Source organism: Eriocheir sinensis, chromosome 27, assembly GCF_024679095.1.
Source record: "Eriocheir sinensis breed Jianghai 21 chromosome 27, ASM2467909v1, whole genome shotgun sequence".
Lineage (NCBI taxonomy): Eukaryota > Metazoa > Arthropoda > Malacostraca > Decapoda > Varunidae > Eriocheir > Eriocheir sinensis.
In genome coordinates, this window is record NC_066535.1 from 15584978 (window position 1) to 15598045 (window position 13068).

The 13068-nt window shown below is 42.8% G+C and overlaps 1 protein-coding gene across 1 annotated transcript in view; it reads left to right on the forward strand.

Moving 5' to 3' along the window:
• Positions 1-949: 949 nt before the first annotated feature.
• LOC127004201 (Ig-like and fibronectin type-III domain-containing protein 1) overlaps positions 950-13068 on the forward strand; it is a 289306-nt gene continuing 277187 nt past the window's right edge. The window contains exon 1 of the mRNA XM_050871723.1: positions 950-970. The gene's annotated coding sequence lies outside the window, so the exon portion shown is untranslated. The remainder of the gene's footprint in view (positions 971-13068) is intronic.

A 13068-nucleotide genomic window follows, 5' to 3' on the forward strand; every position in this document is an offset into this window, starting at 1 on the left:
ATCTTTATCCACGCCTGACTCACTTACATAATTCATTCTCTTGCAACTTTCAGCAATCTCGTTCTCTCACTCACTCACTCGCTCACTCACCCACCCAGCCGTTCATTCAGTGAGATACTCGGTTAGTCAGAAAGTTAGCGAGTCGAAAAATCAGTCAGCCAGTCAGTTATTTCAGTCATTCGTTTAGTGTCTTACTCACTCGTATATTCATTCACTTTCGGCAGCCAGCGGTCGTTGCCACATCAGTCGGGTCCCCTTTTGTTCACCTTCCCGATTGCATAAAGGGACTGTGCATTACTTTCCTCATACTCTCTCTCTCTCTCTCTCTCTCTCTCTCTCTCTCTCTCTCTCTCTCTCTCTCTCTCTCTCTCTCTCTCTCTCTCTCTCTCTCTCTCTCTCTCTCATTCTCCTTTTTACACTTTATTTCTTTTTTTCGCACTAAAGTTTATTTCGTGTATTTTTTTGAAAGGTTTCTGTCGTATACAATTTTTCTTTATTATTTTTCGCTTCATTTTCTTTTCACCTCGCGCCGTCGCTCCTTCTCTCTCTCTCTCTCCCTCTTCCTTCCTCCTCACAAGCTCTCGTGTTAAAGAAAACGGCGGACTTCTCTTTATTAAACTTATTTTCTTATTTTCTTCCATTACTGTGACACGGCGGGTGGTGGTGGAGGTGGTAGCGAGGGAGGTGGAGGTGGAGGTGGTGGAGGTGGAGGTGGTGGTACGTCGTCGCCCGCCACTGCCTCACACTCACTCCTCAGGGAAGCGAAGCAAAGACGGAAATTTTTGGGCGCCTTCACGCATTTTATTTACCTCGTTGTTTCTTTTTCCAGGTGAGGCTTCATCAGGGGCGACGGAGGAAGGAAGGAAGGAAAGGAGGAAAGAAAGGAAGAACAGGAGGAGCGGTGTTGCAGCAAGGAAGAAGGAGTGAAGGAGGGGAGGTACACAACACAAGCAAGCAAGCGAGACGAGGAGTGAGTAGAACACGATATAGAAGTGTGTCTCTCAGTCCTTTTATAAGCGTGTTTTCTCCTCCGTTTTTTTACCTTTTCATGTCACCTTTTTGGATGTCACGAGGATATGTTCACGGGTCAAGAGGTGGCTGGTTCCTAGGAGAGTGAAGTTCGTGCGTGACTTCCAGTGATCTTTTGTGTTCCGAGGAGGGAGTGAAGAAAGGATGGTGCTGAGAGAGGGAGGGAGAGGATAAGGAAAGTGTGAAATGTGTGTCTAGTGTGAAAATGGGAAGGAAGGATCGTAAAAGTCTGGGAGATTTGAAGTTAGGGAGCGTAAGTTAGCAAGAAGTAGTAAAGAAAGAAACATAGTGGAATAGCGAAAGAACAAAGAAAAGAGGGAGGGAGAATATAAGAAAAGTGTTAAAAGTGTGTCTAAAGTGAAGATGGGAAGGAAGAATCGTAAAAGTCTGGGAGATTTGAAGTTAGGGAGCGTATGTTAGCAAGAAGTAGTAAGGAAAGGAAGGTGTTGACAGAGGGAGGGAAAGCATATTAGGAATGTGTTAAAAGCGTGTCTCGAGTGAAGATGGGAAGGAAGGAGAGTAAAAGTCTGAAAGATGTTAAGTTAGGGAGCATAAGTAAGAGAAAGAGAGTGGAATAGTGAAAGAACAAAGAGAAGAGGGAGGGAAAGAATATAAGGAAAATGTGAAAAGTGTGTCTAGAGTGAAAATGGGAAGGAAGGATCGTAAAAGTCTGAAGGATTTGAAGTTAGGGAGCGTAAGGAAGGAAGAATAAGCGAGGAAAGAAACAGAGTGGAATAGTAAGAGAGAGTAAAGAAAGTGGAGAAAGAATATATAGTGAAAATGGGATGGAAAAGAAAGTATTAAAAGCCTTGAAGATTAGAAGTAAGGCTCCGTAAATAAGATAGAAAAAGTAAGGAAATAAAGAAAGTGGGATATAAGGTAAGATATAGAATTATAATATGAGATTAAGTGAAGAGAGAATATAAAGAACGAGACATGGAAAGAAAAAGAAAGAATGAGTAAGAGGAATAGGGAGAAGGCGAACCGTAGAGCAATACAAAATAGCAAAAGGAAATGAAGGAAAGGGAAACAGGTTGAGAAGAAAAGAAAAAGAAATAAAAGATGGTGTGATCAAATATAAGAAGAAATGTAAAGAAAGAAGACATGGAAAGAAGGAAGGGAGGAAAAAGAGATAAAAGAAGGAGATAGGAGATTTAACTATACAAAAGCAGGAAGCAGAAAGGAGGGAAAGAAAGGAGTGTAATCAAGTGGAATCAGAGCGCAAATAGAGGAGACAATAGAAAGAAGGGAAGGGAAAAGAGGGATAAATGGAGGAGGAGGAGGAGGAGGAGGTGAAAGATCGAACAAAACGAAATAAAGAAAAGAGAAACAGAGAAGAAGGGAAAGACAAAGAGTTTAGAAAGCGTGATGAACTGAAATGAGAGAGTAAACAGAGGAAAGAAAGAAGGGAAGAGAGAAAGAGAGAGAGTTAAAAGAAGTAGGAAGGGGGAAACTTATATAACAATTCATAATAGTATAAAGAAAAGTGAGGCAAAGGGAAGGAAGGAATGACACAGAATAAACGGGTGTGATAAAGTTAGAGAAGAATGTGAAGAGAGGAACATGGAAGGAAGGAGGGACGGTAAAATAGGTAAAATGAAGAAGTGAAAATACAGAACAACACACAATAGAATGAAAGAGAAAGGGAAATAGGAGAGAAATAGAGGCAGATAAAGAAATATATAGACTAAGAGGGCGTGATGAGCGGAAATGGAGAGTGTAAAGAAGGAAGCATAGAGGAATGTAAAGGAAATATGTATAAAAAGGGAAAACTAAAAGAAGGAACAGCGTAAAGTGGAGGAAGAGAGATTAATAAAGGTCTGGAAATGAAGGAAAGAGAAAGCCGGAGGATGAAAAAGGAGGAGAATATAAAAAGAAAAAAGAAAACAGGATGGGAAAGGAAAGAAAAAAATAATGAAAAAAATAACAAAAAGAAAAGGTGTTGATTGCACTATACATAATACCATAGACAACATAAAATAAAATGAATGACAAGAAAGGAAGGAAAGAAAAATAACTAGGGGATTAAAACAGAGAGCAAAGAGAGGAACAAAAAAAAAAAGATGAAAGGGAAACAGGAGATAAAAGGGAAATAGGAAGAACAGAACCACACATACTAGAGCATAAAAAAAAGATTAATAAAAATAAAAAGGAGGGGAATAAAATATAAAGAATAGGGCGTCATGGAGGGGTAAGGATGGGGGAGGGGAGGAGCGGCCAGAGACAGGGGAAGGAGGGGAAGGGGAGAAAGGAAGAGGAGTACCAGAAACAGGGCTGATGTGTGGAGGGGTGGAAGGGGAGAAGGGTAGAGTTAGGGAGGATAATATTATATAGAGGGAGGAGGGAAAAAGATGAAGGATAGGGAAGGGAGAGAGGGGAGGGTGATATATCGAGGGGGGTGGAGGGTGAAAAAGGGGGGAAGAGGGAGAGATGGAAAGTAGATGAAGGAAAGAAAAAAAAAAACTGTAGAATGGATGGGAATTATAGGGGAGGGCAGGGGTGGATCGGCAGAGGCAGGGAGGAGGGGTGGAGGAGGGGGGTCGACCGAGGCAGGGAGGTGGGGGGTGGGGAGGGGGCATATAAAAGTACGTGTTCGTGTCACCATTGCGTGTTGGGGGCGTGCCTATCTACAGCGTGCCCCCCTATCCCCCATCCCACCTCACCCCACCCGCCACCCCGCCCCGGAACTGATCACTCCGCGGGGCCGTCTAGTGTAACCCCACTGTGTTCTTGTTCTCGCGGGGTGGGGGGGAAGGGACAGAGGAAGAGGAAGAGGGGAGATTATAGGAAGAAAAGCCTCTAGTTCTTAGTTCGTTTCTTTTTATATTTTATCCTTCCTTTCATATCTACTTTTCCTTCCTGTCGGTATTGTTGTCGTCTTCTTCCTCCTCCTCCTCCTCCTCCTCCTATTGTATCGCGTCCACCAAAACGTCATTATCCCTTAGACGAGGGGGGGTGGCGGTGGGGACGCTTTAGACCGCAACACAAGAGAGTTTTCCCTCCAGCGCTTAAGAGAGGAGCTTGTGGGGGAGGAAGCTTTCATTGGGAGAGGCTCAGCGTGCTCTACTTCTGAGGCGGAAGATGAGACCCGAAAATAGAACACAGTAGCAGTGGACGAGAACAAGGACGAGAGGTGGAGGCTACGCGAGGATGAGAGGATGAGGAACAAGGGCATGGACGAAGATAGGGAGGGACAGGGTTGACAGGGGAAGAGCGTAGTGCCAGGGGTGAGGACAGGGGTGAGGGCGGGTGTTAGTCCGGGTCCATGTCGAAACCGGGAGAACATGACGGCGGGACAGGACAAGAACAGGAGGAGTCATGAGTGGCCTTGAGAGAGCTTGTGCTGCGAGCTGACCTTGACTAGCGAGAGGAGGTGAAGTGTATGAGTGTGTGTATGTGGGTGGTGGTGGGGGGGTGGGGGGGGGGAGTGTTCTTACCTGCCAAGTTATATATGATCCTTAGGTAAGTCATCTCATCCTTTATAGCTCCTTCTCCTCCTCCTTCTCCTCCTCTCTTTTCCCCCTTCTCTCTCTTCACTTCCCTTCCCTTCCCTTCCCTTCCCTTCCCTTCCCTTCCTTTCCTTTCCCTTCCCTTCCTTTCCCTTCCCTTCCCTTCCCTTCCCTTCCCCTCCCTTCCCTTCCTTTCCCTTCCCTTCCTCTCCCTTCCCTTTCCTTTCCTTTCCCTTCCCTTCCCTCCTTTACCGTAATCCTCCGCGTAATATCTCTCTCCAGATCGCCATCAAAGCTGAAGACTCTTAACGCTTCCTCTTCCATCTGGGTCCCCCTCGCTCCGGGCGCCACCAAGCAGGGTCTATATTTTATGAACAAACTGTTTTTTTATATACATTTAATAGAGTAATAGCGCTTCTTTATAGTTATGGATTCAGCTTTGTTTCTGTTTACATTTTTTCTCGGATTACTTTCGGATTAACTTCTCTTCCCATTTTTTTTTTTGTTGTATATTTTTTGTTAGATTGGAAGGAATTTTCAGATTTTTCTTTTTACGTGAAAGTTAATTAGTGCCGGTTGTTATGCATTTTTCCACTTGACTAACGATCGATCAGGCTTAGACCGAAAGTGGGAGAGGGATCGGGAGGGGGAGGGGGAGGTATTTAATTTTTCACCTTCACCGTCCTTTTTCCCATACAAGTTGTCCTCCCTGTGATGCCCTCTACACGTTCTTGACATTTTCATCTGGTCGTAAATATGACATGAGTGTGAAGATTTTGACCCTTTGCTGAACCCTTTGTGGCCTTCATGATGAGGGGAGAGAGAGGGGGAGGGGCAGATACACACAGAGAGAGAGAGAGAGAGAGAGAGAGAGAGAGAAGGGTTATTTTTAGCTTTATCACTATTATGCAGAAACAGGTTGGCGGGGTGCACGGCGTCTCGAGTAGCCTGGAGAGGAATTCCCGCGGTTGGGTCGTGTCAGGGGAGCCGTGTTCGCGCCGGGCTGAGAACATCCGGATCCGCTATCACGTGGCGGGATGTCCGGTGAGGCTCGCCAGCGCTCCGCCACGAACAGGAGGCTTGGGCGCGCCACCAGGAAACGAACGACGCACATTTTTTCATTCCGGTCACCCTACGAGATAGACAGACTGACAGATAGATAGATAGAGATAGATAAAGGTAAAAAAATGTGTATGTATTTAGTTATCCTGTGAGTAGGCTGTGAGTGAGTGAGTGAGTCTTGCTTCCCATCGTTGTTCGTGCCTCAGTCTGGCAAGGAGAAATCTTCATTGTATATTTTGAAGATAATTCTGTTACGTTGCGCGGCGGCGGCTGTTGACATGTTTACCCTCGCGGCATCCGTAACAAAATAATTCGTAGAAGCTGGTGAAGTGTGAGCGGAAGTGTCATGCATCAGCCCGCCACTCCTCCCCCGGGACATGTTATCAGGAGCAAACCTCACCGATAGCCATTGACAACATAGCTACTGACGTTAACCGGGATGAAGCATCTGTCGAAGGAATAATAACTTTAATATTACAACATTTATAAATCTTAATAATTCGGCCGATTGGAAACTTCCTGACGGAGCAAGTCATAGGTTTGGGGAGTAGGTTATCGCGCGTTGTTGAAGAGTCAGCCGACGATGACCACTGAGCAGACGAGCCTAGCAGCGTCGGCTTGGTGAGTGTTGTGGAGGCGCGGCGCGGACAACGTTGTGCTGGACGCGGCGGGAAAGCTCACTCGTTAAATGATTAGTAATGATGATTTCAATTGTTATCATTGTTATTATTATTTACTTATTATTATTATTATTGTTGTGTTCCTGGTGGCTATGCTGATAATGATAATAAGAATAATTACAACAAAAATAATAATTCTCTAACGATACTACTACTACTAGTGGTAATATATTTCCGCAGAGTGGTTTGATTCGGTGCTACAGTCGTGTTCTGCTAAGCAAATCCCCCATGGATCATTAACTTCATGAAAATAACCACTTTGCCGAAACAATGAACACTGATCCACATTGAATGATATTTATATTTTATTTCGTAACATGAGAGAAATATTTTTTTTTAAGCTTTAAAAAAATTTCTTTCCCGGTGCATCGCTGGCTTTCTATTTTTGCCGCGTTCATCCGTGATCACTGCGGCGGATATTGTACAGCTTTTTAGAGACGAGGTTATTTTTTCGTGTTTGTGTGCGTCGTGGGATAGAAAAAAAATAAGGGTCAGAAGGATGATAAAACATTTTGCTTTAATATCTACATTCAAAACAGCGGGGAGATGATTCGCCGTGATTCCCCTCGCTGCCACGTGCCGAGGGGATGTACGTCGCTATTTGTGTTTCAGGTTATGAGAGGCGCATCATTTTGTTTGGTAACGTTGCGGTAAACTCTCCGCTTGAACTCAGGGACAAAAAAGAATTACGTACAGTTTATATATAGACTAGAATGTAGAGTTTGTCGACAATCTTTTGACATTTCTCTCCCCAAAGTATCGTATGTAATATCCTCCATCCCCGCTTGGCCTTAACACACACACACACACACACACACACACACACACACACACACACACACACACACACACACACACACACACACACACATACAAAAGCCACGCAATAAACATCTCCCAACGAAAAATAATGAAAAATAAAAAGAAATATGAACAGCGGAAGCGAGAAATCTGCCAAACTAATGTATATGATTGCCTCGGGGGCGCCAGTTGGGTTTACAAAGGCGATAAAAGGTAGCTACAAAACGGCCCACAACTACGTCAAAAGGAGACCAAAACTTATTGTGCGGATCTGAGTCCAGCTTGGAAAACCCATCGTCAGGGAGGCCACGTGCACGGCTGACTCCCACCAACACCACCCTCAGGTCACCTCCTTCACCTGGCTTACCTTGAACTTGCCCAGGCCAGGTAAGGAGGGACGGGGGAGCACAGGGGGGAACACAAGGCCAAGGCTGCCGGGGTTCCTGAGTAGCGTAGAAGGGGGAGGGATTGAGCGGCAGGAGAGAGAGGGGTAGATTGTAATTTTCGCTTCCACCTGTCTTTATGGCTAACCAGGGACATGGCAGAGGCGGGTAGGTGGACGCTGGGGGTTGTTTGGAGCAGTGTAGAGGGGAGTTAAGGGCACAGGTGGCCGTAACTAACGTGGGAGTGGCTGTAAGGGTACGCGAGAGGCAGGGGAGTTGTCGGCGCGGCTAATTATGCAGTGGGAGCTTCGGCAAGGACGCGGAGACTCATACACCGTGCGGGGATGACAGGCGGGGACACGGGAAAGGGAGACAAAAGAGCGAGGCATATCTTATTGCTCGTAATGGAACTCGTAATGGAGGTGAGAACACGAAGACGGGAGATAAAAGTGAGGAATATAGTGCTCGTCATGGGAGTCGCATGATGGAACGGCAAAAATAGAGAAAAAAGTGAAAAAAATCTTAGTACTGGTAATGGTAGTCGTAATGTTAGCTGTGAATACGACAAGGGGGTAAAAAATGAGGAATATCTTATTGGTCGTAATGGAAATCGCAATTAGAGGTGAAAACAAGGCAAATGGATATAAAAAAAGGGAGGAACATCTTAATAGAAATCGTAATGGAAATGGTAGTGGACGGTGAAGACAAGGCAAATATATATAATAGAGAAAAGTGAGGAACAAAGTGGTCGTAATAATTGTAAGACTGTGATTAAGTCTGTGGAAATCTTAATGAAAGGTAACAAGGCAAAACTGAGGTAGACGCAAACAGTAGAACACCATTTTGCGCATAATTAGGCACTGGGAAGGCGAGAAGCGATATAGTAGTTACGAAAGGTAATTAACAACACAGAATAGGCAGAAAATAAAACCCATCAAGGAACATCTATAGAATTTGGAACAGGGAGACGAGAAGCGATACAGAAGTTATGAAAGCTAATTAACAACACAGAATAGGCAGAAAATAAAACCCATCAAGGAACATCTATAGAATTTGGAACAGGGAGACGAGAAACGATACAGAAGTTATGAAAGCTAATTAAGAACACAGAATAGGCAGAAAATAAAACCCATCAAGGAACATCTATAGAATTTGGAACAGGGAAGACGAGAAGCGATACAGAAGTTATGAAAGCTAATTAACAACACCGAATAGGCAGAAAATAAAACCCATCAAGGAACATCTATAGAATTTGGAACAGGGAAGTCGAGAAGCGATACAGAAGTCGTGAAAGGTAATTAAGAACACAGAATAGGCAGAAAATAAAACCCAACAAGGAACATCTGTGGAATTAGTAACAGAGCAGAAGGCTAGAGGCAGCGTTGGTGGTGGTGTTGGTGATGGTGGTGGTGGATGAGGGGACAGGAGGGGGCAGGTGGAGGTCGATAGGCATACAGGGAGAATGGATTTGCGTGTGTGTGTGAGTGTGTGTGCTGAGGAATGGGGAGGAAGGGAGAGGCTGAATGGCTATTATTGAACACAACAAAGACCGGATGAGGACTGGAATTGTAGGACTCGGAAGGAGATGCGGCGCAGTGATCCTCAGACTTGGCAGGATGCGGATAAGGACACACTGAGGACACGTTGATGACACGGGTGAGGTCTGTCCTTCCTTGCAATCCTAAAGAAAACGTGAAATTTGTGTGCAGGTAAATATCAGTTCAGATCTTTTTTTTCTTTACTTTTTTTTTTCCTCCCGTGTGTGTGTGTGTGTGTGTGTGTGTGTGTGTGTGTGTGTGTGTGTGTGTGTGTGTGTGTGTGTGTTGCTGTACAAGGTGATGCGCGGTCCCTCAAGGTGACCCCTTCATCCTTCACCCCCCTTTTATGCCCCACCCCTCACCCATCCCTCCCCCTTGCCCTCTCCCTTCCCCATTCCCCTCACCCTTCCCCCTTCCCCCTACTCGCCCATTCACCCCTCATCATCATCCCTCTCACTCATACTCGGTGTTCAGCTTCACCACCACCACCACCACCACTACCAACACCAATGACAACTATAAAAAAAACGACCACACAGCAATTATAACCATCAATAACAAGAGCAAAGCAACACAATGCATAACAACAACAAGGTAGAAAAACACCAATACTAACACCACCACCACCACCACCACCACCAGCACCACCACCAGCAATCTTACTCCACCACTTATTTTTTCTCTCTCTCTTACTCGCCCTATCTTATGCACAGTCACCAATTGTATTCTCCGACCTTATCAGCACAGTCTATATTCTCTTTTTTTTTTCTCTCTCTTTCTCTCTCCACCTTAACACTCTTCGGTTCTTCCTGGGTCCTCTGAACATCCCCCTCCCCCTCGCTCTCCCCGTCACGTGTCTCTGCCCTTCGCTTGTCCTGTAAATAAAACCAGTGACTTTATTTTGATGGGTCTGGTTCGGTTATTTTGCTTGTTTATTTTTTTCATTTTTATCTTTTTTTTATTTTTATTTTTTATTTTTGTATGTGTGTGATGGAGTGTGGGATATTTGCTCTTCTCCTTTGTTATATGTTTCTCTCGGTAGACTTGTGTTTGATATATAGCTGCTTTGTTGTTTGTTTGCTTGTTTGTGATTATTGTTTGTTTACGTTGTTGTTTTTTTGTGTGATGTGTTTTTGTATTTTACGTTTTTTTTTTGTTTTGTTTGATTTTGTGGCGTAGATGTGTATTTTTTTGTTTGTTTTACTGTTTGTTTGTTTGTTTGTTTGTTTGTTGTCTTCATGCAAATTTTCACTTATTTTATTGATTTATTGGAATTGATTTTGCTTTTTTTTATTATAGTGATGCAGTTAAGTTTTTTTTATATTTTTTTTGCTCTGGTTTGTTTTATGTATTTATTTTTGGACATGTGTTTACTTTCAATGTTAATGTGTTTTTAATTAATGTGTTTACTGCTTGTTTGGTTGCTTGGTTGTTGTCGTCATGCAAATAATTCAGTTTTATTTAGCTTCATCGTCTTTCTCGGAGGCATATAAATTTACACTGAATTCTGTATCTCTCTCTTTATCCCTTTCCCGGAGGCATATATATTTACACAGCATATACTCTATCTATTTTATTTTCTATCTGCTTATGCGTTTATTTTAAGGGGTCTTTCCTGATGTTAAGTTTAGGTTGTGACGCAGCAGTTTACGTCTTTTCCTATTTGCATATTCACACTTGACCCACTCTCTATATTTTTTTTCTTTTACGTTTGACTTCGTGTTAGCGTTTCTGTCCTTGTTGTAGGTTAAAGTGTGACGCAGTATATTTTTCGCACTGGCTTACACACACACACACACACACACACACACACACACACACACACACACACACACACACACACACACACTTTTACATTTCATCAGGGATTTATTTACACCTCATATTTTATCGTTTCCTCCCTTTGTTTGTTTTTTCCTACGTACGATTTTTTTTTTGCGATGTTCTTTCCTTGTTTTAAGTTCAGATTGTGACGCAGTATTGTCTTCGCCTAGGCCTACTTACACATTTAGTTTTACATCTTTCCTCAGGAGCCATAAATTTGCACTTCATAGGCCTACTTAATCTTTTTTTTATGTTCTTTCCTTTTTTTTAGGTTTAGATTGTGACGCAATATTGTCTTCGCATAGGCCTACTTACATATTTAGTTTTACATCTTTCCTCAGGAGCCATAAATTTGCACTTCATAGGCCTATTTAATCTTTTCTTATTTTTTTATGTTCTTTTTTTTTTAAGTTTAGGTTGTGACGCAGTATTGTCTTCGCATAGGCCTACTTACACACACATTTAGTTATACAATATTCCTCAGGAGCCATAAATTTACACTTCATAATTTATCTTTTCTTATTTTTTTTATGTTCTTTCCTTTTTTTTAAGTTCAGATTGTGACGCAGTATTCTCCGCACAGGCTTATTTACACACATATACTTTTACGTCTTTCCACAGGCACATAAATTTACGCTTCACAATTTATCTCTTCCTCTTTTTATGTTTATTTTTCCTGCGCATGACTTTATTTGAGGTCTCTTTCCTCGTATTGTGACGCAGCAGTATTCACGCTGGCTCATGCCTTACATTTGCTTTACACTGCACAGTTTGTCTTGCCTTTTCTTTGTTTTCCTGTGTGTGCCTTTCTTTTTAGGGTCCTCGATTGTGTTAACTTTAGATGGCCACGCGAGTCTTCAATCTGATTTACTGGCACTGGGTCGTGAGTCTCAATCCCTGGTCACATATATTTTATTTTATTTCCTCATTTGTTGTTTAAGGTGGTTTGGCGATGCGCGGTTGCTGTTTTTGTATCAGTTTGCTCTTCTTTAGTTTACCCTGTGAGTTTCCAGTGACCTTTCTGTTTCCCATTCTTGAAATTCTCTCCCTTTCTGTATTTATTTTTTCCTACGTAGATATTTATTTATTCCAGGTTCTGTTTTTCTTTCTTTTTTTCGTATCACATTTTTGTCTCGTTTTCCTTGATATTTTTTTTTCCCGTTTTGCGTTTTGGTTTTATTCCAGTCGCTATTTTTATTTCCTTCTTTTAGCTCCTCTTCTCACGTGCGCGCTATTTCTATGTATTCTGCTTTTCTTTCTACCGTTATTCTTTTGTTTTGTTCATATATTCATTTCCTTTTGTTCTTTGTTGGCCATTCACGTGTTTTCTATATCTATTTCTATCTTCTTCTTTTATTCTTTTTCTTTGTTTTCCTCTTTTTGTTTCCGGTTTCTTTTGTTCGTCATCTACGTGTTTTCTATATTTCAATCTTCTTTCTATATTATTTTTTGTTCCTCTTTTTGTTTCCCTTTGTCCCTTGTTCGCCATTCACGCGTTTTCATTATCTATTTCTATCTTCTTCGTATATTCTTTTGTTTGATTTTTCTTTAATTATCCCTTTGTCCCTTGTTCGCCATCTACCTGTTTTCTATCCCCTCCACACGCTCGTCGCTGCATCATAGTTTCTTAATGAGATTTTCAATAATTAGTGGGATACATCTAATTAGCATTCATCACCACCGTGCACCAACACCACCACCACCACCACCTTTAAGACAGACTCACTTCCTTCCAATATAATGTTTTCTATTATGTCATTGTTTCGCTCCTTAATGACCTCCACCCCCCTGAAGGTCACCTGTGTCATTATTCATACCTGTCGGCGAGGCTTACCGACTTATAAATAGGCGGGGCGTGGCGGACTCATAATATAGCGAGGGGAAAAAGTATATGAAAAGGGGAAAAAATGTGTGTCGAGTGCGATGTCGTAAGATCATTGGAGGGAGGGAGGGGTTGCGTCCTTAGGGATTACCTCGTTGGGTTTTGTGAAGTCAGTGGTGGGCCGCGCTCTCCTCGAGGGTAACCTGGTATGCCAAGGTTACTGGTGGAGGAGGAGGAGGAGGAGGAGTCGGACAAGGAGGACGAGGAGGAAAATGAGATAAAGAAAAGTGAGGAGAAGAGGAAGAAGATATAGAAGTAAAAAAAGAGATGGGGAATGAGAATGAAAAGGAAAAGAGGAGGAGGAAGATACAGAAAAGGAATAATGGAAGAAGAGGGAGGAGAGGAGAAAGAAAAGGAGAAGGAAGAGGGGAAGAAGATATAGAAGAGAAAGAGGAGGAGTAGGAGGTGTGTGTTTGTGTC